Below are 22959 nucleotides of genomic sequence, written 5' to 3' on the forward strand. Positions count from 1 at the left end.
AAAATATTTTGGCTTCCATAAAGGCACCTTCCTAACACAGCTGCTTTGCCCTCCTCTGCGCTGTCACAATTCAGAATTTGTAACATTTCAGCCAGGTTCTCTAGACTAATTGGATGAAACAATTACCTTTTCAGTCTTAAGATTCCTTTGCAGAATAAAATGAGAGGAGATCTGCCCGGTTCAGATAGCCTGGAAGGTCTGTATTGAACACAGCCCCAAATCCTACAGGTTCCCTACATTTTTCTGCATTTAAAGTAATAATCACTTGTATAGTAAGTGTTAGGATTTAACTTCACACTTAGGGCTATCAGCAAACATAGGGAGAAATTTAGATATGTAAACTTCATTTCCCACCCCAGTCTTACTTCTCACCTGCACTATGCTTTGTGTTTCAGAACAAATGCTTCATCTCTTTTGAAAAGTGCCAGGAAACCTCTTCTCCAATTCTCTGGGCCCTTGATTTTACGTGTGTAGTAATGACACACCTTGAAACAGAGAGCCCCACAAACTAGAGTGGGACGTTAATTTAAATACAGACTTAGGGGGAAGAGCTCCATCTACTGCATCAGTTAGATCATGGTTCGCACCCTACAGTTATCCCATTCACTACTTTCCATCTCTTAAAGGCTCTGGAGAGAATGAAAAAGTTACAGCCCCCCCAAACGCTTTTGAGTTTGAGGCCATTCAGAGTATTTCCCAGATACTCTGAGCCCCCTTTCCTTTACCCTTCCTAATCTCCAAAGCTTTCCATATTCCAGTATAAAAGGAAAATGGGATGCTTTGCTATATAAACCATCCTTGGAAAGAGGCAGAAAGCCATTGGTTACAGAAGGAAAAGCCCTAGATAGCTAAGGAAAAGCCCTACATAGCTAAGCTAAAGCTACCGAAAGAAAATCACTCTACCTGGCCGGTGGAGCAGCCCAGGTAAAAAGCAAAGAGAAGTGTATAGCCTACTTACTCCTCCTGCTTTGCATCATTGCTGGGGAAGTCTGCAGCCACCCAGGATCAGTTCTTCTGGGCTCTCCCCAGCTGCACAGTGTTGTTGTGGCATTGGGAATTTGCTGTGGCTTCGTAAGATTATGGGGATATGCTTCAGCAAGCCAAAAGAGTCACAAACAAAATTCAGGAGAGAAAAAAAAAAAGTACAAAAACAGCTGATCTTACTGGAGGAGCTCTTGGCATTTGCCTACATATGCCACAATTTTCTTTGGTATTTCCTGGTTCTGTGATCAGAAAAATTATATCATGTTTATTATTGTTGTTTTTTCAGGGTTGCTGGTGGTGAGGGGTGGTACAGTGAGGGCAGATATTGCAGGAGTTTTGGGGAGTAGCAAGGTAAAGATTACTTCTCCCACTTGTTTGAAGGCTTTCCAGGACATCAAAAGGTTGGAAAGTTTCTTCTTCAGAATACTGAAGATATATAGAAATCATATATAGGGGAAAATGGCCATAGTCTTTCTAGATTGGGAAAGTAAAAAACTTCTTAACATAGTAACAGATATGGAACAAAAAGCAAAGCGTATCTGAGAAAACTCAAATGTTAATGTAGCTGCATGAAATTCAAGTGTGAAAGACTTATAAAATACTCTATAAATTAAGATACTTTATTAAACTACAAATAAATATTAATAAGCATATACATATATTAAATAATCAGAGGCAATAGTTAACTGGATTTCTAAATTATAAAAAATAGAATATAATAAATTAATAAAAGTTTGCATTAATACTAATCGTGTTTTATGTAAAAATAAAATTAATATAGATGTAAAGTGGAGTTGCGTCTCTGTGTGTGCATGTGTGTAGATATATGTATGTCTGCACAAAGTATTACTGACTGACATTGAAAGGTGATATGCTGCATAGAAATCAAAACTTTGAATTATTTTAAATTGGGTATTTAAAATATCAGCATTAACCTGGCAGGTTTTTTCTTTTTTTCTTTTTTTTATACATTTAATTTTCAGGTTCTGTTTTAAAGCATGAAAAGAAAAATTAGAAAAACATTGCATATCAACGTTATTTGTAAAATAATCCCTCTGCATTTATTGAAATATTTAGTCCTTAAAAAAAAAAAACCCTCAACGGCTAGTTGCATTTTTTTTTTCAAGCCTTTCCAAGACAAGTTCAGTTCTGAGTCAAGAACAACTATGAGAAATTTCACCTCAAAATGAAATTTGTTTGGCGAGTTATAAAGGCCTGAAAAACAAGATTATCTCCATCATAACTATAACAAACAGCTAATGAGTGAATATATTCTGGCAAGAATCGATCAGAACTGCAAAGCCTGGAAGGGTCATCGCAGACTTGAGAAAGGTAACCAAGTGAGGAAACATCAAACGGAATTAATGGAGATAAAGCCCTTCTGAAATATGGAAAGTGTTAACAATCACTGACAGGAAAGAATATACTTCAACAGCAGTGACAACAACAAAACAAAACAAAACAACCCAAAACAACTGGAAACACATAGCTCCAGAAGCAAAATATGACTACTTATTAAGCAAGAGGAGAACCTACTTCTTTGTCATTCCCTTTGGAAGCCTGGCTTTTTTTTTTTTTTTTTTTAAAGGCTGCACAAAAGATACATGTGTTCCTTTTCTGGTATTATTACAGGCCCACCTAGATTTAGCTTTCGATTCCAGATGAGATCAGGCATGTTCAGACTAGCACATCTTTGCTCTGTAAGCACAGAGCTGCTATCATTTCACTGGCAAATCCTCGTATCCCCAAATTTATGCACAAGAGATGCCTTTAAAAATCTGCAAATTTTCTAATTCAGTCAAATACCTCATTGAGTTAAATTTTTTGCTAATTTACTTTGCTACTATTAAGCCGAAAAGTTAAGGCAAGCGACTCCTATAAGAAAGGAAAGTTGAACAGTACTTACCCTAAGTATAATGTGCAAGCTTTACTGGGGGAATCTACTTTTGCTCTATGATTTTTAGAAGGGAGTCCAGGTCTAAACTCAGCTCTCGCCCTTTTCCCTTCTGGAAAACTGAGTAGACTCACTGGAGGTAGCTCTGAGAAAGATCATACAAATCAACAGCCTTACCTGTGGCCATTCAGAAGACTGCACTTTGGTGTGTGTTTAAAACTATGAATAAAGTCAGATACAGCGCATGCTCAGCAGGCAATTTAAAAATATTTATAACATTGTTGTTTCAAAAACAAATTTCCTCAAACAAAGCAAAACTCACATTTCTTATCCATGCCAAGTTTAACGTTCTGAGACAAAGCTGTTTTAGAGTTTTCCGCTGGGGGAAAAAAAGGCTTCTAAAATTTTTTGTTGAACGAAAAAATACTTCTCCCTTCCCTTTTGGGTACTCTTAAAGGGGTGGAATAAATTTCCCTCCAAGTTTCAACAGAACTCACCTCTGGCTGAGATAAGCATTAGAAATTTAAGGTCTGTGAAAAATCATCTTAGGGAAAGTAACAAGGAACTAAGAACTATGGATTTAAAGAATGTAATGGTCATCTGAACGTTCAGAGCAGTCTAGCTTGTTACTACTATTTACTATTTAAAAAAAAAAAGGATCCTGATACAAACAGGATATGTCATATTATGTATAGATAAGGTATAGCATGTGGAGGATAATGTATAGGCAACCAACCAGTTACACACCCAGAGAAGTTCTGTTTTCTTTTGCTAACTAAAATCTGAACTCTGCAAAACTGAAAAAGAAAGACATCAAAAATTTAGGAGAAACCCTGTAATAATGTCAGTTTAATTCCTCTGTTTTATACAAGAAGCATGGAAGGAAGGCAATCGCATATCAATTGGCTAAACTGCAAGTTACACAAAATAAAAATGTGATTAACTATGATTCTCAAAGTACTCCATGCAGCAGGAATGCCTGTGTTGCCCTCCCTGGAAATGTCTCTCTTTCTCCTCCTTGAGGATCCCCAAGTATTCCATTTCACCATCTATCACCAAGCCCTGCACGGCCCACAGATCTCACAGATCTTATTGAAATCTCCCACTTAATTCTGAAGTCTCTGAATGACTTTCAGCCCCTGCTCTACTTTCCAGGGGTGCTCAGCTGACCTCACAAAAGCTCCACAGACACATCGTTCAGTATCTCTGATGCTTTCAAACTCAGCAGAGGGTGCCAAAAAAAAAAAAAAAAAAAAAAGCCAACGATTAAAAAAAAAAGTTTATTAAAGTGAAACTAGGAGTGCAGATTTGAAGAAGTTGCTTCTACTTTTATTTCCCTCTGAACTCAGCACAGGTGTTTCCTAACTCACACTGCCGTGCATGCTGATGAAGGGAGGGTTAAGTGAAGGTGAGGGAGCGGGCCAGGGGCCGACCAGCAGGCATTTAGGATCTCTAGCCTCCTGTGTTAATGGATGTGTTTAAAAATGGACCCCCCAAAAAGCCTAGAATGAGGTTTCTTTTTGGCAAATGATTAAACCAGTATACTGAAATAATTAAAGCTTTGTCCTTAAATAAAGCATCAGATCAACAGAACAAAAACAAAGATAAAAATTGCACACACATATGCATGCGCGCACACACTCTCTCTCACACACACAGATACACAAAACTAGCGGGTGAGGGGAGAAGGAAATTAAATAAAAGAAAACAAACAGAGTCCTAACAGGCCATTCTCCGAAAAGGAATCTAAATAAAAAGTCATATGATATCTGATAGTGCAGGACACGTCGCCAAGAACTGGAGCGGATTGCCTACAGGAAGAAAGGGCCAGTGTATTCCAGCTCAAAGAGCTTTTCTTTCCTCCTCCTCTATTTTTTTTTTTTTCCCTTTTCTCCTCGACTGTGAATGTGTTACTCTCAGGTCAGATCCACGAAGAATCCCAGAATGACAGCTATCACCTTTCACTGTACTCTTGGCGGCACAACTAGCTGATAGGAGCTGCCTGAGTTGGGATCAAGAGAGGCTAGTACAGCTTTCAGTAACAGCCTCTTACCAGACCCCTTCTGCCCCTTCCCTAGACCCCCTTGGTCACATAAAAAAAATAGAGCAGGAGAAAAAAAAAAAAAGAAAAAAAGAAAAAAAAAAAAATAGAAAGAAAGAAAAAGAAAAAAAAAAAGAAAGAAAACCCAAAACAAAACAAAAAACAAAAATGTAAGCACAACAGCCCACAGCAACAAAAGAGTTCAGGGGAAAAAAATCAGAAACAAGCCAAAAGGGGGTGGGGTGTGTGGGGGGGAAGCTCTTGCCTTCAATATAAAACTTTTTTAAGATCGAGTTTCTTTTCTCTTATTTTGATGACTTTCTTTTTAAAGATCCTTTTCTCCTGAAGCACTATTAGCAGCATGAAAAATCTTTACAAAAAAAGATAGAAAAGTCTGGAGGCAATACAAGAATTTTCCCGAAGAAAACACACAACTGTAAGAAGGGAGCTACCCTAAAAAATTTTGGATTTGTCAAAAGTTCCCCTAAATCTAATGTCTTTCAGCGAGTTCAAGTGGCCACCTAGCTCTTGTTTTTTCTCTGAGGGTCATTACTGAGGCAACACATACACAGTAAGGTTTCCCGAAAAGACTCCTTGTTATCAAGTTACTTCAAACATAAGGCGCTCACACCTCCCAGCCAGAAGGGTTTACTGACTAGTAGACATCACACTCTGCCCTGATATGTGTTACACTCTTAAGAAGCAGTTACATAAATGCATTCTAAAAATATGGAAAAATGTATATATCTATATTTTCCCTACAGTTTTTCTCCCCAGGGACAGGAATAGATTATATTTTCAGTGAATGGAAAAAAAGAAAAGAAAAGAAAGAAAAGAGTTTCTGAATCTTGAAACAACTGTTGTAGCTCATTTTCACTTAGTAAAATAGTTATCTGTACTTAGGTACTGTACATAATATATATTTAAGCATTTTTCTGGTGCTTTTGCATTTTCCCCCTTATTCAGTTTATGTCTATTATGTACCTTAAAAAGATTTCCAAATGACAATCGAGATACAAATGCATTAGGGGGAGAACTTTCAGCAAGAAAACATTTACTTGAGTTTACAATTCAAGAATATTAGGATAAAGATATAAATCCATTTATAAACGATGGGACTGTTTAGTACATTTTGCACATACAGTTCACATGCTGATTTCTTTTTCCTTTTGTCGGAGCATTAATTTGAAAATGATAAGCATTCTGGAATGTTTGCTACAAACACAAATTCATGGTAAAAATATACAAGCATAGGCAAAAAATCAAGTAGAGAACACAAAGCTACATGGCAATCAGAATCGTTGAAAAATCTCTGTCTAGACTATATTTCGCTTGAACTAGTGTATCACGGATGGGGCAAGTAATCTCTCTGGGGGTTTTTGTCATTTACGTAATTAGATGGAAACAAAAATAAAATACAAGTATCTGCTCCCTTAGTACCTTTTCTTAATAACTGACAAGTGACACAGGCGGTACCTTTTAAACAGATGGATGCAAGAACTTGTGAGGCTGGATGAACTAATGCACCCCATTGGTATTTGGGGAGCCCAAATTCCTTAATTAACTTTTTACCCAAGTGGCAAAAGTAGAAGATGTTCTCGCCACTACATTGATTATTTGGCGTACTCTCATCCTCTCCTCCACAGGATTTTGGGGACCCAGACAGGGTAAAGAGATGGTAAGAGAAGATGCATCCTGAGCAACTTTTATTGTGAGTAGAAAAAAATAGCATAGAGTGAGCATAAGAACAGTTGGATTTAGAAAGATTAAAAGAGGAGAAAAGAGCAACATATCCAACTTCATTAGTCTTTTTCCTTTTTATTTTGTACGTATATATATTGGGGTGATGGGGAGAAAAGATAACTGGATTTCTTTTGAATGTCTTTGTGTCTTTATAGAGTGAATGTTCTGTTCCTGTCTCTTTCTTTTTAGGCGAAAAACTAATAAAAATAGAAAAACATATATCAGACATTAAGCTCACTTCCCCCCCCCCCCTTCCCTTTGTAAAGAACTCTTTGTTCTCTAGTGAAAATGCTGAAAAATCCCCGGGCAGCTACTCCCTGAAACAAGTGCAAAACACTTAGAGGCTTTTGGGCTGGCTGGGAGCCAGGAACCCTCCCGCTGTCTGGTTAGAAGAGGAAAAAAAGAAGAGAGAGGGAGAGGGAGAGAGGGGAAGAGAGATGGGGGGGCAGAGGGAGAGAGAGAGAGAGAGAGGGAGAGAGAGAGAGGGAGAGAGGGAGAGAGAGAGAAGGGGAGAGAGAGAGAAGGGAAGAGAGAGAGAGAAGGGAAGAGAGAGAGAGAGAGAAATTGGAGCTTCCTTTAATAGACATAGGAAGCAACGTTTTTTTTTTTTCTTTTTCTTTTTTTTCAAAACTGGCGGTCAAGCGTTAAGTAACTCCCGTCCAAATCCACCTGCTAGAAATGAACTTGGGTAACCCCCCAGGGGTGCACAAAGACAGGGAAGACAGTAACACACTCCATACTCTTTCCCACCCCCCGTTGTACTGCTTCCATTCTCTCTGCTCCCATACACAAATGCCCACAGATCTCACGCCACCCCCCTTACCCCCCAACAACAAACACAGCGAAATACATGCTCCCTCAGTCTCCTGGAAAAAAAAAAAAAAAAAAAAGGCTTTTCCATCTCGGTTGCGACACAGTGATAAGGGGTAGCGAACATCTCATACCTGGTGTGAATGCTAATCAGTCAGGAGTTCTCCTTTTCCCAAGACAGGGAACTGTTTCCTTCCAAATTTATTAGAACCTCCTCCACTGCCTCTTTGAAAAACCTTCTTTGTCACCCTCTCCCAAGTCCCGATACTTCTTTAAAAAAAAAATGGCTTCGGAGCTCCTTCTATTCTTGATATTGATTCTCTCTCTCTCCCCCCACCCCTCCTCCTCTCTCCTGTCTGTGTCTCTTCTGAGTGGTCTATTGATAAGTCCCTGGAGGCACTGGGTCAGCCTGCCCGTAGGAAACCAGACACAATGCACAAATCTCCGAGTGCCATTCTGCCATCAGCAAGCAGACCACGTTTAGGAGAGAGAGAGAGGAAAAAAAAAAACAGTAGAGCAAGAGACAGAGAGAGAGAGAGAGAGAGAGACCAACCGAAGGAGGGAGAGAGAGACCGAGAGAGGAAGAGAGAGGGGGGAGAGAGGGAGAGGGAGAGGAGGGGGGGGGGAGAGAGAGAGGGGAAGAGAGAGAGAGAGAGAGAGAGACACGGAAGGAGAGAGAGAGAGTGTGAGAAAAAGACTGATTGGAACAGGAGGGAGGGAGAGAGAGAAAGGGAGAGGGAGAGAGAGCGCGAGGGAGAGCGACAGTGCCAGTCAGGTTAATCATCCCTACTTTAATTAGCTGTTCGGCTTAGACATAAAACAATTGAATTTGAATGATCTGTCAGCAGGCTCGGCTGAACCAAAGGGGAAAAGCGAATATTACAAAAAGACTGTTGGTGTGTTCTGATAAGCAATACTGCTCGTACTGACAAATCCTCAAAGGGGGAACTATTAAAACTTACAACTAAACAAAAAGTGCAAATACAAATGGCACTAGATAGAGGTCTTTAAAAAAATGGGAGTTTTCTCCCCCAGTCCTGGGAACGGTAGATATTTATGTGCAGGTGCCAGCATCTTAGGGTCTGCGTGTAATGTGTGAAAGTTTATTAACGATGGTCTAGGAGTGTAGCAGACAGATGCTGCAGAGAACAAGACAGGTACAGTCAGATGCCGAGTCTAGATCTTGGAGGGAGATGGATGCTGGAAGAAGAGGCACCGTGGCAAGAGATCAGCACAGACAAAGTCAGTGGGCAGACAGGCAGACGGATTTTAGGCACGGCACGATCTCGTCTAAAAAGGCAAAAGTTCTGATGCAATAATAGGTGCAAAACAATCCATCCATCCTCTCTCCCGGGAGCACTCTAAGGTACAGTTAAAATGGATTAATCTTTGTGACAAACAGAGCTGGCAAGGCACACTATGGCAGACACTGAAGGCGACTCGCAGACCCAGAGAATACTAGAGCCGGAGAAAGCCACGGAGATCAATCTCCCCAACGCCCTCATTTAGCAGACGAGGAAACTGAGGCCCAGAGACTCAGGCTAATAAATCACAAAGGCAGTAGCAAGGTCGACACTGGAACCCAGGGCCCCGGCGGCTCACCAGGCTGGTGCTCTGGCCATCATACCAGCTAACCTCCTGCTTTCTGCACAGACCCTGGCCCAACAGGTATGGTGATCGCCCTTGTCTCCAGAATAACAAGATTTCTCCACCTCTACAGTTAGTGCACAGAGCTCCAGTTTTTAAAATGTCTAAATAGCTAAGTGGAAATATTTTCTTGTCCGTTTTGAATTCTAGGGACAGGGATTTAAGTCTTAATTCGGTCTCAGAGAAAAGCAGAAAAATATGGCTTTGTGGAGGCCTGGTCTCAGCCAGGGATAGCTGGGGTCGCCACATTCCAAGCTAAGGAAGGCCCGTGGATCCATCTACAAAGACCCCTCCCAGAGTTTGCAGTTCTCTCTGTGTGTATCATCTGCTGTATATCACCATGAAGGAAGATGTCGTTCTTTCCTACAACTCATTTTTAAAATATAGGCACACTATGGGTGAAAGAGATTGAGGCTTTCAGCCCACAACGTCCTTCTAAATCACTGATGGGATTTGCTACCTGGAAGATTAGCTGTGGGCAACTTTTCCTGTATATTTCGATTGAGTTGAGCTTCTAAAATAGAAAGGGGAAAGGGTATTATCTGCCCACATATTTGATGCTATCTTTTTTTTTTTTTTGGACACGTATGATCGTATTCATTATGGATCTCCCTCTTGACAACAGATAATTGAAGATACTTTTTTTTTTTTAATTTAAATAAAGGAGGAAGAGGTGCTTATGAAGAGAACAGTGCCATCAGATGTTACTGGAGAGATTAAGTCTCTGGTCCTAAAACATGCTGTATATAAAAGCGAAAACTCCCTCTGGGTCACACTTGGGTGACGATGTTGCTACTTAGGGTGGAAGGAGAAAACTGAAAGAAATGTCAGGCACCTGGGAGCCCACTGGACGGCAAGTGAGCTGAGAGAAGCCATAGTCAGTCATTTAGTTTTATTGGCACATCAACCTTTAACAATGGCTACTGTGACTTCTCTAAAACACAAGGTCCACAGTCAGTCAATTTAGGGGGAGGAGGGACCACCGCTTTTGACCTTGGTGGGTCCTCCTGTAGGTCTCAAAGCACCTGAACGGCAAGAGCCCAGGGCAGAGCAGTGAGGTGCTTAGTAAATGCGTGCTGGGTGAACTGGGTGAAAAAGGAATGTGTTTTAGAGTGAGACAGACCTCTAGAACACTGCAGACGTCATGGCCACTCTCAGAGCCTCAGTTTCCCTATCTGTAAAAGGCGATTATGTTCATCCCATAAGGTTGTTTTGAGCATGACATGAGCTCACATATATAAAGTCCATGGATGGTATTAGATGGCAGTTATTATTGACGTAGGCATAAAATGAGGGTGTAGATAAATAAAACTGCGTACTCTAGATGAGCTGAGCGTATTATATTCAAAGCATGTAGGTTCAGGACAGGAATACTCCCAGCAAAGCAAGGATCTAATATACAGATTTCTATTAGAAAGGGTTGGCAGTAGAGACTATAAAGTTTAGAACTCCAAAGTTCTAGAATTTAAACTTCAAAGATCACCGGAGGACTATTTGATCTCTTTCTACACAGACTTTGGTATATTTCTCAGCTCATAATAATAACCAACATATTACCGAGTACTTGATTTATGCCAAGCACTCTGCTAAGTACTTTACATTTGTGTCATCCTTTAGTGTCACAGCAACCCTAAGAACTAGGCACTCTGAAGCTTCTTTTCATAGAAAAGGAAACTGAGGAATAGAAGGGTTAGGTCACATGCTCAAGAGCACACAGCTAGTGAGTGTGGAACTGGGGAGGAAAATCCAGGCAATCCGACTCTGAAGCCTGTTTCCTAGCCATGATGCCGGGCTGGCACACCTACCGTATTATTCAGTAAATATGTGTTGAATAAATGAGCAAATTGCATAAAACACCAGTGTTTTGATTTCATTAAAAAAATAAGTGGAAATCTGTGCACGATCACTTGAGAGAATCTTGTGCTCGAATGATACACTCTGTACCTGTGTCTCTTCAGCAGCTCACTTCAGGTGGCCCTTCCTCAGAAGCCAGGGTGAGCCATGTCCCCGTGTGGTGTTGAAAATGGATGAGGTGAAGATTGCTAGCTATGACCACCCAGGGCATTTAAATATCTGACGGCATTTTCAGCACTTTGAGGGTAGTGTTAGCACATGGGTTATTAATTGGCTTAATTCCAGTTCGGATAATTACATCGTGTCTCTTTAATTTTTCCCCGACTATGCCATTCTTCATTTCCTGTCACAAATGTGCTCTTTAAAAAAGCATGTGAACACACAAAAACATATAGTTATATTTAAGGTTTGCATAATAATATAGGGTGTTCTTTTTTTCTAAATGATTACTGTATAGTGGCCATGTAATAAATGAATGAGTGGGCAAAAGAATTAAAGCCATTGCAAAATAAAGATAACTAGTTGAAGCTAATATTTGAAATAAACAGATTTTTAAACCATATCCTTGGTGACAGGATCCCAATCATATATATATTTTTTTCTCACGGGCAGATATATCAAGAGCTGATGACCTGCTCACGATAAGCTGATTTCCATATATATATATATAGTTTCTAGCATAAAAAAATAGCAATGAAAACTGATTTTTTAAAGTGGAAAGTAACACCAGGTTCTGAATGGTATAGTATACTGAACTCATGGTTTTAGAATAGTCATTAAAGAGTTATTAGACCCCGACTTATCTGGCAGGTTTTTTTCTCTGCCAAACATATTACTAGAATAATCTTCAAATTGTAGAAGGAAAGGACAAAGGATCCCAACTTAATATGCTTAGGAAAGTTTGACAGTCATAAACACACATAACCCTTCTTCTTTTCCCAAAGAATTCTTGGCCTTTGAAATACTGTGTCTACATGATACCAAAGAAAATCTCCTGGAGGCATGTATTTGAGTCATGTGCACAAATAGTTGAATGTACCAAAGGTGGAGCATGGTTTATCAGTCCTTTTCAGCGTATATTTGTATGAACAAGTCACCAAATATAGGGAATGTAGAAAGTTAAGAGAATAAAGGGTTAATTTATTTACTATGCATGAGAGTTTCTAGACCTTTGCTTCTTCGGCTTTTAGTTCAAAATTCCATGCATACTCTGCACATAATAATAAATGCCATAATTCAATGTATGCCATAATTTGATTTACTTTCAAGCACCTTTTCTGGTTCAGCTCTCAAAGCTTTCCTTCCTATAAACTTCCTCCAAATTATTCTACGTGGCCCTCTGTAAATCATCATTTAAAATAGGTGTTTGTGGGATGACTCTAACACGGTAGAGAGATTTGTATCAAACTAGCCCTATTTCCTTTTGAGAATCAGTGGTCAAGTTCCATGCCCTTATCTGAGAAGACGAAAATTAACAACAACAACAACAAAAAGAGCAACAATGAATAAGACCCCAGCCCTTTCCCACTTCTTTGTCCCCTTGTAGAAATAACAATAGCCCCTCAGTGACTGTCCTCTAGTGTGTCACTCCCACCTTGACACTAAGATCTCTGGGACAATGTCTTTATACTCTGCTTGGCATTTTTAACATATTGTCCAGTATCACACCTGCCCATGGTGGTAAATGGTATCTCAGGAAAGCTGGCAGCCACGACTGTTCTCTCTTAGTTCTTCATATGCAATTACAATTTATTCTTTCTGTGTTTCAAGAGTCCAATAAGTACAAGACTAGTGATTTGATGCTTAGACTGAAGTTGTACTACTGGATAGGATGTTTAAGAATTAACTAGCAAAAAGCACTTGTATTGGTGATTTTCCTAGCCTCACTGTGACTTTTACAGCAGGAAGTCCTCGGTAGCACATTCTAAATTCAAAATTTAAGTGAATTCAAAAGAAAAGTGAACAAGATTTATTCTGAATATTAGAAATGGTAAGCAAGCTCTTGCTTTTAAATTTAAATATCATCTAGAAACAGGCAAATAGATTTAAGGCAGCATAGAATCTCAGATGTAGGAAGTATTTAGGAGACTCTCTGGTTCTGTCAGTTTAGAGAAGAGTTGAAAGATTCTTCAGAGACATTTTGTCAGACGAGCTTAAGGTTACACAACTTGGTAGAAGCGAAACTAGTACTGGAACACAGTTCTTCTGTTTCCTGGTCCCATGCCCTCTTCTTTATTAAAAAACCTCTCAAATACTCGTGCCAAGAAAAAAGTACCATATTCTTCATGTAGTTCAAGAAACATATCACAAAGGGGCTGAATAATGACCCCACACAAAATATCCTTGTTCTAACCCCAAGAAACTATGGATGTTACCTTATATGGCAGTGGGCTCTTGCAGATGTGGTTAAATTAAGGATACTTAGATGAGAAGATTAACCTATATTATCTAGGTAGGCTCTAGATGTAATCACAGGGGTTCATATAAGAGAGGGCCAGGAGGAGGAGAGCTAGTTGTAGGAGATATGATGACGATAAGAAGTTGGAGTCACTTGTGGAAGGGGTCAGAAGCCAAGGAGTTCAGATGGCCTCCAGAAGCGAGAAAAGGCAAGCTTCTTTTTATTATATATATAATAAAAATATATATTTGTATATTTACATATATATTTATATGTAAATATATTTATATTTTACATATATACATATATATATATATATATATATATATTTAGCAGATGTATTACCTTGTTGACTCAAACCGAGCCTATGATATAAGGACTTCTCACCAGTCTTCAGAAAAATATTGACTAGGATAGGTCAAGAATGGGTCTCTCTCTCTTGCTATTAAGAACATCCTTCTAGGTTGACATGGAGAAATTGATCTAAAGATTATTGATTAATGGATCAGTTGTCTACAGATTTATCTAAATACATTTGCCCATGTCCAGTCTTAGAGCAGCTCTTCATTGCTAGGTTGACAATCATACCTCCAAGTTAATCTACAACAGCAGGTTCTAGTTAGAAGCAAACTGAACGGATTTGCTGTCCAATTCTTAAGTGCCAGAAGATTTAAACTATTCTAAACAGTGAGGTGCCTTCTTATCAGCCTCTCTCCCCCAATTTTTTCTGTTCTTCCCCAGTAGAAGTCAGAAATAGAGAAAAGAATGAGACATGAGGCAGCGTCATGCAAATAGACTTCCTTCTTATAAGACTATCTTGTCTTAATGTATCATTGCCATTCAGTTACTGCATACAATCTATAGAACAGCGCTCCTAAAACAGTGCTCCTTGGCAACATCAGCATTGCCCAGAAAATTGTTGGAAAATTCTTGGGCTCTACTCCAGACCTAGTGAATCAGACACACAGAAGTGGGTATGTCAGTGCCTATGTTTTAAAGATCCCCTCAGGTAATTTTGAAACCTGGCTGAGAACCATTGTCATAGGATGAATCTATGAGCCTTGGCAAGCCTAGTGAAAAATACGCACTATGAATGAGGTCACCTGCTCATCTGGACCTAACTGTGGCTCTGTCACCAGTGATGTGACCACAGATCATGTTCTTAGTCTGTTTATCTCATCTACAAAATGGAAATGATGGTGTTAATGACAATAATAATAATAATAATAATGGGCCTCCTGTCTATGTATAAGGCTAATGTAAGACTTAATAAGATCATGAATATGAAAATATGTTATAACTGCAGGACTATCATTATCGAAGAACCATTAATTTGGATTGCGAATGTCCTGAGACCAAGGTGTTGGGGATATTGCCTTGCTTTTTTGCATTAGCTGGGGCTCCGAAGTAATAATAGTAAAAATTCGACAAACTCAAGATGCCAGGTCTAATTCTGCAAGCTAAAATGAAGGCTGGAAGTCTGAAGACTTGTAAAGGATGCGATATTGAGCAGAGGAGCCACTGACGTTATTACTTTCTGGAACTAAGTGCTGAATTTCTTGATTTGAAACTCTACCTTTCTATTCATCAGGTAGCAAAATTTAGTGACAGCTCTGAATTCTATATTGCCAATGAAGGCTCGCAGCTTCTAGGATTCAGAACCACACTTCCTTATCAATTCCCAGGGACATTCAGTTTTAGTAGAGTGGCCCATGATCTCCATCATTTCCATACCATATTTTTAAATAAGTAAGATGGTCCAGGAAGCCAGCCTAAAGACAACTGATTTTATTCACAAGAGTTTCAACAGAAAAGCCATAAATCTTGACAGGTGGGAAGGACTATTTAGATCAGAATTGCAACTTTTTTTTTTTTTTTAAGAATTGCAACTTTTTAAAAATATCAAATCCCAAGTTTTTAAAAATTTTTTAAAAATTTATTTATGATAGTCACACAGAGAGAAAGAGAGAGGCAGAGACACAGGCAGAGGGAGAAGCAGGCTCCATGCACCGGGAGCCCGACGTGGGATTCGATCCCGGGTCTCCAGGATTGTGCCCTGGGCCAAAGGCAGGCGCCAAACCGCTGCGCCACCCAGGGATCCCTCAAATCCCAATTTTTAGGGGGCTGGGAAAAACTCCGACACAACCAGATCAGATATAACTATGATTTTGTGGCAAATCATCAGGATTTTATCCAATCAGTAAGTATGAAAACTTTCAGAATTTACCCAGGACTCTGTATCAGTGGGGGGAGAAAACACTATAAAAGGCAGCTAACCATCCCTTTTCCTTCTCGCATGAAATCATAGCAGGTATGCCTTTTGGCCTGAGGGCTCTTCCATCCTCTGAAGATTTAAGTCTACAGGTTGCACTTTGGCAACTCCTGTGTACCTTGCAGGACAGTTGCGGGGAGGCAAAGACTCTGTCGGGGTTGCTTTCTCCTCTGAGCCAGTCACAATGTGAGCATCAGAAGGAGCTTTTAAGAGCTCTATGACTTTAAGGAAGTCATCTGTCCTTTTAAACTTTTAAACTTCATGGATTTTCCGTTTGTACAATGTGGATAGTATGTGTCCTGCCAATCTCACAGGTTGTTGAGATCACACACTGAGGATCAAAAGGCATGATGTATCTAGAATGCTTTGTAAGCTAAGAAACCCGTTTGCTTCGCATTATTGATGTTATTATTATTTACACTTCAGCAGAAGAGTAAAGGTAGATACAGAATTGTTGGGCATGGTAGTTTGCATACTTTTAGACACTTACATTGTGCCTACCTCCATGGTTTTCCCCTGAACTTACATGAATCTCTTTGTCAGATTATGACTAAAGTGGTAACTAAAGAAGTTACTTCCTTTAAGTCCCTATATGATCTCTGGGTTGATTATGATCACTTATACATTAAATAGACGCTGCTGCAGAATTTATTATGGCTGTGTTCTGGCCAACTCTACTTTGAACGTATTCCCTGAGTAAGAACAAATTCACTATTATAAAATTGAAGAAAGCGTGGCATCCAAAGCTGGTATGGAGTAGTGAAAATATCTTCAAAGGCCATTCCTTGGTTGCTTTTCCATCAAATATCTACTTAGAAATATCTCTTGGTTCAACGAGCATTCCTGAAGGAAAATTTGTGGTAAAGCTACCAGGCGCTCAACATTTAAAAGGACAGGAGCATGTATTCTGCTACAACGCAAATTTGAATTTCTGAATTGTCCAAACATTGTTTAAACAAATCTGTGACTCAAGTTTAGATGAAGATCTCATGGACTGTTGCTATTTTCATGCCTATACAGATAGACGCTACCCAATCAGCGAGTCTTTCCAACAGAAATGAACAGAAATGAACTCTGTGGTATATTTGAACATAAATTATTAATATAATTGTGCAAAAAACATATCTGAATACCCTGAACTGTTATTTAAGTCTTTAGCTGTTGTGTGCAATTCCACTTTTTCTGTCATGTATCCTTAACTAGACTGTAGGCTGCCTGAGGATAAACGCTGGCCTCTACTTCTCTGAATTTCCCATTGCCTCCAGTACAGTGGTTTATCCATAGCATTTGCTTCCAACATATCTGCTGTTTAATTGGGTTAACTTCTTATCGGCTTTTCTTGGGGGCAATTAAGACACATAAAATGCCCATAGATAAACGCATCATTATTACTGAGATAGAAGTTGTGATTCTCATATATTTTTTAAATTATGCATGGGGCCACTTATTTTTCCCATGTGACACTTGACCTGACTAATTATAAAAACGAATAGAAAAACATGATTCTCTTTTAAAGAGCTCACTTTTCATGCAATGGTTTAGGAATTCAGCTAATATGTCAAGGAGAGTCGTTCGGTACAATGATGGTGATGGTGAAGCTTTGAGTACTACAGCTTTGATGGAAAATATTTTAAATTAAAGCAAGCTACCCATAAACTTACACAAACATAAATATGCACTCTCCCACAAACACACATTTGCACATCCTTAAACTTAAATTAATGCAAAGAAAAGATATATTCTTTTGTTCCAGTGGAATACAAATGATGAAGGCTAATAAAGGAATAAATAAAGCACCGGGTAACCAAATCAATGTCTGCTCAATTCTGGTCAAGGAGGTGAAGTGAGGTTTCCCTTTGAGTCAGAGAATGTAGTGGATAAAAAGGACGTGAATAGCTGGGGGGATTTCCTGAGGCCATTGCAGACCAGCTCACACACTGTTAAGAGGCTCATTTTCATGAGACTTTTGGTTGCATTTGTAACACTTGCTCTAGGTCCCCTAGAGCATTAAATGCCACATCACAGCACTACAAGAACAGGACTAAATGTGAGAAGGTTCTTTTGCTTTCAGATCCAAATATCCAGGAGTTTGTAGATATTTTCATGACTGCTTTTTTCTCCTTTGTTTTTCCCTCTCCCCACCTCCCCCAACGCTCACACACTCCTTTCAAGCAGGACTGTGTGGAAAGGACTTTTTGTTTTTCAGTGAAAATCTAAATTCTTGTACTTTTAAAAAATGACCAACTGTAAAACCTGTGGATTAGTACAGCTAATTATTTCCATAGGTAGAACATATTTCATTAAAAAAAAAAAAAAAAAAAACCCGGTCAGGCTGCTAAATTTGTTCTAGATTAAGGATTTAGCCACAGTTTGGTAAGTATTTGTTCTCTATTAGGCTTGGTGCATATTAATTGGTACATATTTTAACATTTCACTACTGCATTAAATTATTAATAATTTCAAATTATTAGCTGGTACTGCCACCGTTTTCCCGAAGCAATGCTACCTCTTTCTTCTATGCTTGGTCCAAAATGCAAAGTCTGGAATCTGATTTGTCAAGAAAACAAATGTGAAGTTCAGCAAAAGGAGAGGAATCACCAAAAGAATGAGACTGAATCTCAAAATGATTAGGAGAACAAAAGTTCGCTTAATCCTCAAAGTAAATGTAAAAGATAGGCGGTCAGATTTTATAGATGAAAAATCCGAGGCTCAGAGAGGTTAAGTAACTTCCTCAATGTGCACAGTTCAGAGGTGGCTGACTTGTGTATCAAATCCTCATCTGTCTGACCAAGCTTGTTCTCTTTTCTTTTAAATGTTCCATCCCCAGACACTCAAGGTCTCTGGCTATCCAGGAGTTTCTTTGCAATCTGCCATTGGGTACACGGGGTGAAATAAAATTAAATAATGATGATAGTTGTTAAATATATATATTATATGTAATACACATATATATTATACATATGTATTATCCGTTAAGTATATATACTTACTATACATATGATCGTATATGCTATGTATATACCACATATATGAATACTTAACAGCCAGCACTTGTCAGCACTTACAGTGTGCCAGATATTATTCTAAGTATTTTGTTATTTAGTATTTAGTAATATTAGTTCTTGTAACATCTCTATAAGGTAGAAATTACTATTATCATCCAGTTTTATAGATGAGAAAACTAAGGCATACAACTAGTAAGTGGCACCCAGGGCACTTTCCATGACCCTACCTCTCTCACAGACCTCTACTTATTTGTTATCTCCTTGCGAATATACCTCACGTCTGGTCTATTCTTTTAAGACTTTGTTTCCTCTTAGGTGATAATGAGTTAGTTTTGGAAAGTGGGGGAACTCAAGTAGTAACTAGTCAATAGTTTATTGCTAGGGAACAAAAAGACACAAACTGCGTGGAAAAATCCCCATTTGTAGAAGAGAAAGTCCCAAAAGCAACATATTATGGCTCGGAAAGTAGGGGAGACACTGGGTGGGTAGACTTTCTGGGTCTTTCAAATTGTAACACACGTATAGTCATTAATACATAAACCTAATTTAATTTATTGCATAAAACCAATTTAATATTTAATGAGGGCCTGCTATGAGCAAAAGACTCTGCTAGGAGCTAAACTCTAGAAAACAGCTACAAAGATAAATAAGAAGCCATAAACCTAATATTTAGAATCTGGAAGAAAATAAACACCACATAACTAAAATACAACACAAAAGAAGGCAAATACCATAAAAGGTTGCCAACAGAAGTCTGTAGGTTTAGTGGCTTGAGGAATATCATTTGATGATGGACACTGAAGAAAGTTATTGAAGAAAGCAGGGTTTGAGGTGGACCTTGGACTATGGGGGAAAGTTCCAACAGTTTGAATTTGGAAAGAGAGGTTTTAGGCAAGGGGCACAGAATAAAAGCATGGGGACAGGAAAGCATAGGGGGTATTTGGGGTTGATTTCATTACTTCTAGAATACTTAAAGATAGCAGCAGGAGTTTGAAATGTTGTGGGTGGCACATCCAGTGGAAGTGTCTAGTGGCAGCTGGAAACCCATCTTCATAGTACTAGAACTGACACATTAGAACTAGATACTCAAATCTTCAGGGAGGTGATATGAATGTTGGGTTCCAGCTGTATGGGGTCCATGAAACTGCCCACAGACTTCAGGAAACATTGAGGGAAGAAAGGAGGGCTAACTTACATCTTGTGGGCACATGAAGGGGACAATGGATGAAGGAGCAATAAGGATCATTCATGGGAACAGAAGAATTATGAAAACAACATGCAGTGGAGCCTAAGGGTAAAGAATGCTCTAGAGAAGTGAAGATAGATGGACGGAACAGCCGATCAGAAACAATAAAGCTAGCACTGCCAGGAGGAAGAGAGACATTTACGAGCTGGAGTCTTCACCACTGTACCCTTCCTTGAAAGAACCACCTCTTATTCCTTTATATTTTTTTTCTCCAAACTCATACATGTACTCAGCCACACATATAAACAAACATTTTCCTTTTCTGGGAAAAAAAAAAAAAAAAAGCTATGGCATTACTAATTCAAACTATATCTGGAAGTTTTATGAGTAAAGTCTGAATATTTTTTGCTCAAGTTGTATTTAAAAGATGACTTAGTTTTTGACATGTGGGTCAATTGTTCCTTGGTGGGAGTACAAATTTATTCATATTTTATTCAACAAATACTTTTAGGGACTTTCTTATTTGCCAAGTATTGTGCTAAGTGCTGGCATCAGAAGAACTTCCATAAATGCATAGATGACTTTTACCTGTGAGCTTTGCTTCCTATGGGTGGCTAACTGGGACACAACTGATGCCTTTGTGATTATGAGTTTCAGTTCTGGCGCCCTAAGAGTTTTTATGCTCATTTTTTTAAAGTGCATATTTCTGTGTAATTTTTCTGTTCTGCGATGTTTTTAAAATTTTTTTGAATAATTTTTGGTATTGGCATAAGGTGCTATAGAAGAACAAACCCACTCCAGGCCAACACAGGAACTGATGCTCTTGCTTTGCCATGATGATAGTCTAGTATATGGCCAAGCAGGAATATTCTTCAAGTATTTAAAACAACTATGGAAATCTTATTCTTGATTGTATTCTCTAAGGTATAAAAGCAAAAAAAAAAAAAATCAGTTTTAAAAGAAAATTGAAGAATAGCTCAGTATATGTTTGTGCCAACTCTTGGGTTAAAATGGAATATAGGGGAAAAAAAAGGAATATAGGGGCAGCCCGGGTGGCTCAGGGGTTTAGCGCCACCTTCAGCCCAGGGTGTGAGCCTGGAGACCCGGGATCGAGTCCTATATTAGGCTACTTGAATGGAGCCTGCTTCTCTCTCTGCCTGTGTGTCTCTGCTTCTCTCTCTCTCTGTGTCTCTCATGAATAAATAAATAAAAATCTTTAAAAAAATGGAATATAAAAGCTTTGGGGAAGGGAATTGATAAAAGCTACTGTTGGGGCTTATTTATTAGCTTATTTGCTTATATTTTTGCATATGTATATATTTTTCTAATACCACTCTGAGATAGCACTGTAACCCTTTTCTTGTAAGCAAAATTTTTTTCCTATAAAATAGGAATCTTGCTGTATACATTGTTTTGTAACCTGCATTCTTTTAAGACATATATTTTTAAATCCAGCATAATATTCCATTCTATAGGTATATCAACATATATTTAAGCAATTCCCTAATTTTGGACAGGTTGGTTACATTCCAATTTTTATCATTTTCAATAATGCTTTGTTGAGTACCATTGTGCATAGCCTTTGCAATGCTATTATTTACTGGAAAGAAATTTTTGAAGGTTTAAATCTTCATACTACAAGCAAAGAAAGGGAAGAACTTGCTTAATACATCTTCCATAAGCAAAGAAAGAAAAGTCAGATGCTTCTAGGAGCCAGGATGATAAAGTAAATGAATGAAGTGTGTATGGCATAAAATATGGGGTGAGAGGGACTCTGTCAAAGTGAAAAGGACATGACTTATCTGCAGGGAGCAGCCTGGATATTGGTGCCATGTAAGAATGCAGATCTAATAGTGCCAGATCTCCAAATTATCAGCAGAAGTTGAAAAAAGCTAGATTTTTTTTTTTGGGGGGGGGGAAGATTTATTGATCTTTAAAAGGTTGGCTCAAAGTCCCAAATTATTTTAAAATATTCAATGGATCCCTCATCCCCAAATCTATGGGCTAGCCAAGCACAGCACACAGGCCACTAGTTTCTAACCCTCAAATTAAAGAAAGGGAAACATGTTTGGAAAACATTTTTATATAGGGAGTATATAGGGAGTTAAGCAAATAAAGTTTCACTTCAAGTTTTTCCAGTAACAAGGGATGCGATATGGAGAAACTGAACCTCTATATGCATATCTTGGAAGGTGAGTATATATTGCTCCTCATTAAACTAGAAGCTTCTAAAATGTTACAGACTTCTCAAGGAAAGATGCTTTAATTATATAAATCTCTAACCCAGTGCTCTGCATTATGACATCTAATGCTAATTCCCCTTCTGAACAAACATTTCCCATTAACATCCACCTGCACTACTTCTTTTCGTAAAGGGGAGGTGGTATTTCGCTATGCTCTGGTTCTGATTCAGGAGAAATCAGCCCAAGCCCAACATTTCTGTTCTTAACAGATTTTGGTTTTTAAATCTGTAGAACACAATGTTTCTCTGGGCTGAGTTCTAGCATGCCAAGTTTTGGCTGGCCACAGACTTTGACATCTGAGTGAAAAATCTTTCAACAATGGCATTTAAACTGAAGAATCAACAGACCTTTAATTATAACACTGCTTGTAATCCCCCCTCCCACTTTTATCATTATGTTCAAATTGCCTCAACTCACTAACTGCACGGACAACATGTTATTCAGTTGCCATTGGAAATATAATTTGGAAAACTCTGTGACTTGAGATTGTATATTAATTTTTGAAAAATCAGTATGACTTTACTATAAATTAAAGTGGCATATAGAACATGAGTCAAAATTACTGATTCATTAGAAATAAGAAACAAAAACCACTCAGCATACAATTTCTCAATTTATGTAAAACGTTCAAGGTTTATTTAGATAAAAGTAATATTTCTACTTGGAAATTAGGCATTAAATATATTGAAATACAGAGTTTCTTTTTTGTGAGGTTTCACAAGTGGCTCCATATTTCTCCATAAAATGTTAAGTGACCTTTTATGGCTTTTTTATGACACTAGCCTCAGATCACTCTATGTTTCCCTTATACACAAAAGATGCTTCTATACTGCTAAAGTGCATCAGGAATCCTTTGAAAACTTTCTTTTTAGAAGTCATTGT

At 38.5% G+C, this 22959-nt stretch overlaps 1 protein-coding gene across 37 annotated transcripts in view; it reads right to left on the reverse strand.

Annotated features, from left to right (window-relative positions):
- The window catches only part of ZBTB20 (zinc finger and BTB domain containing 20), a 773610-nt gene that overhangs the window by 133708 nt on the left and 616943 nt on the right, over window positions 1-22959 (reverse strand). The window contains exon 1 of one of the 37 annotated variants that reach the window (XM_049105225.1): window positions 7607-8060. The exons of the other annotated variants lie outside the window; for them this stretch is intronic. The gene's annotated coding sequence lies outside the window, so the exon portion shown is untranslated. Of the gene's footprint in view, window positions 1-7606; window positions 8061-22959 lie in introns of those variants that run through there. 37 annotated transcript variants of the gene reach the window in all.

The sequence above is a fragment of the Canis lupus genome, chromosome 33, assembly GCF_003254725.2.
Source record: "Canis lupus dingo isolate Sandy chromosome 33, ASM325472v2, whole genome shotgun sequence".
Taxonomy (NCBI): domain Eukaryota; kingdom Metazoa; phylum Chordata; class Mammalia; order Carnivora; family Canidae; genus Canis; species Canis lupus.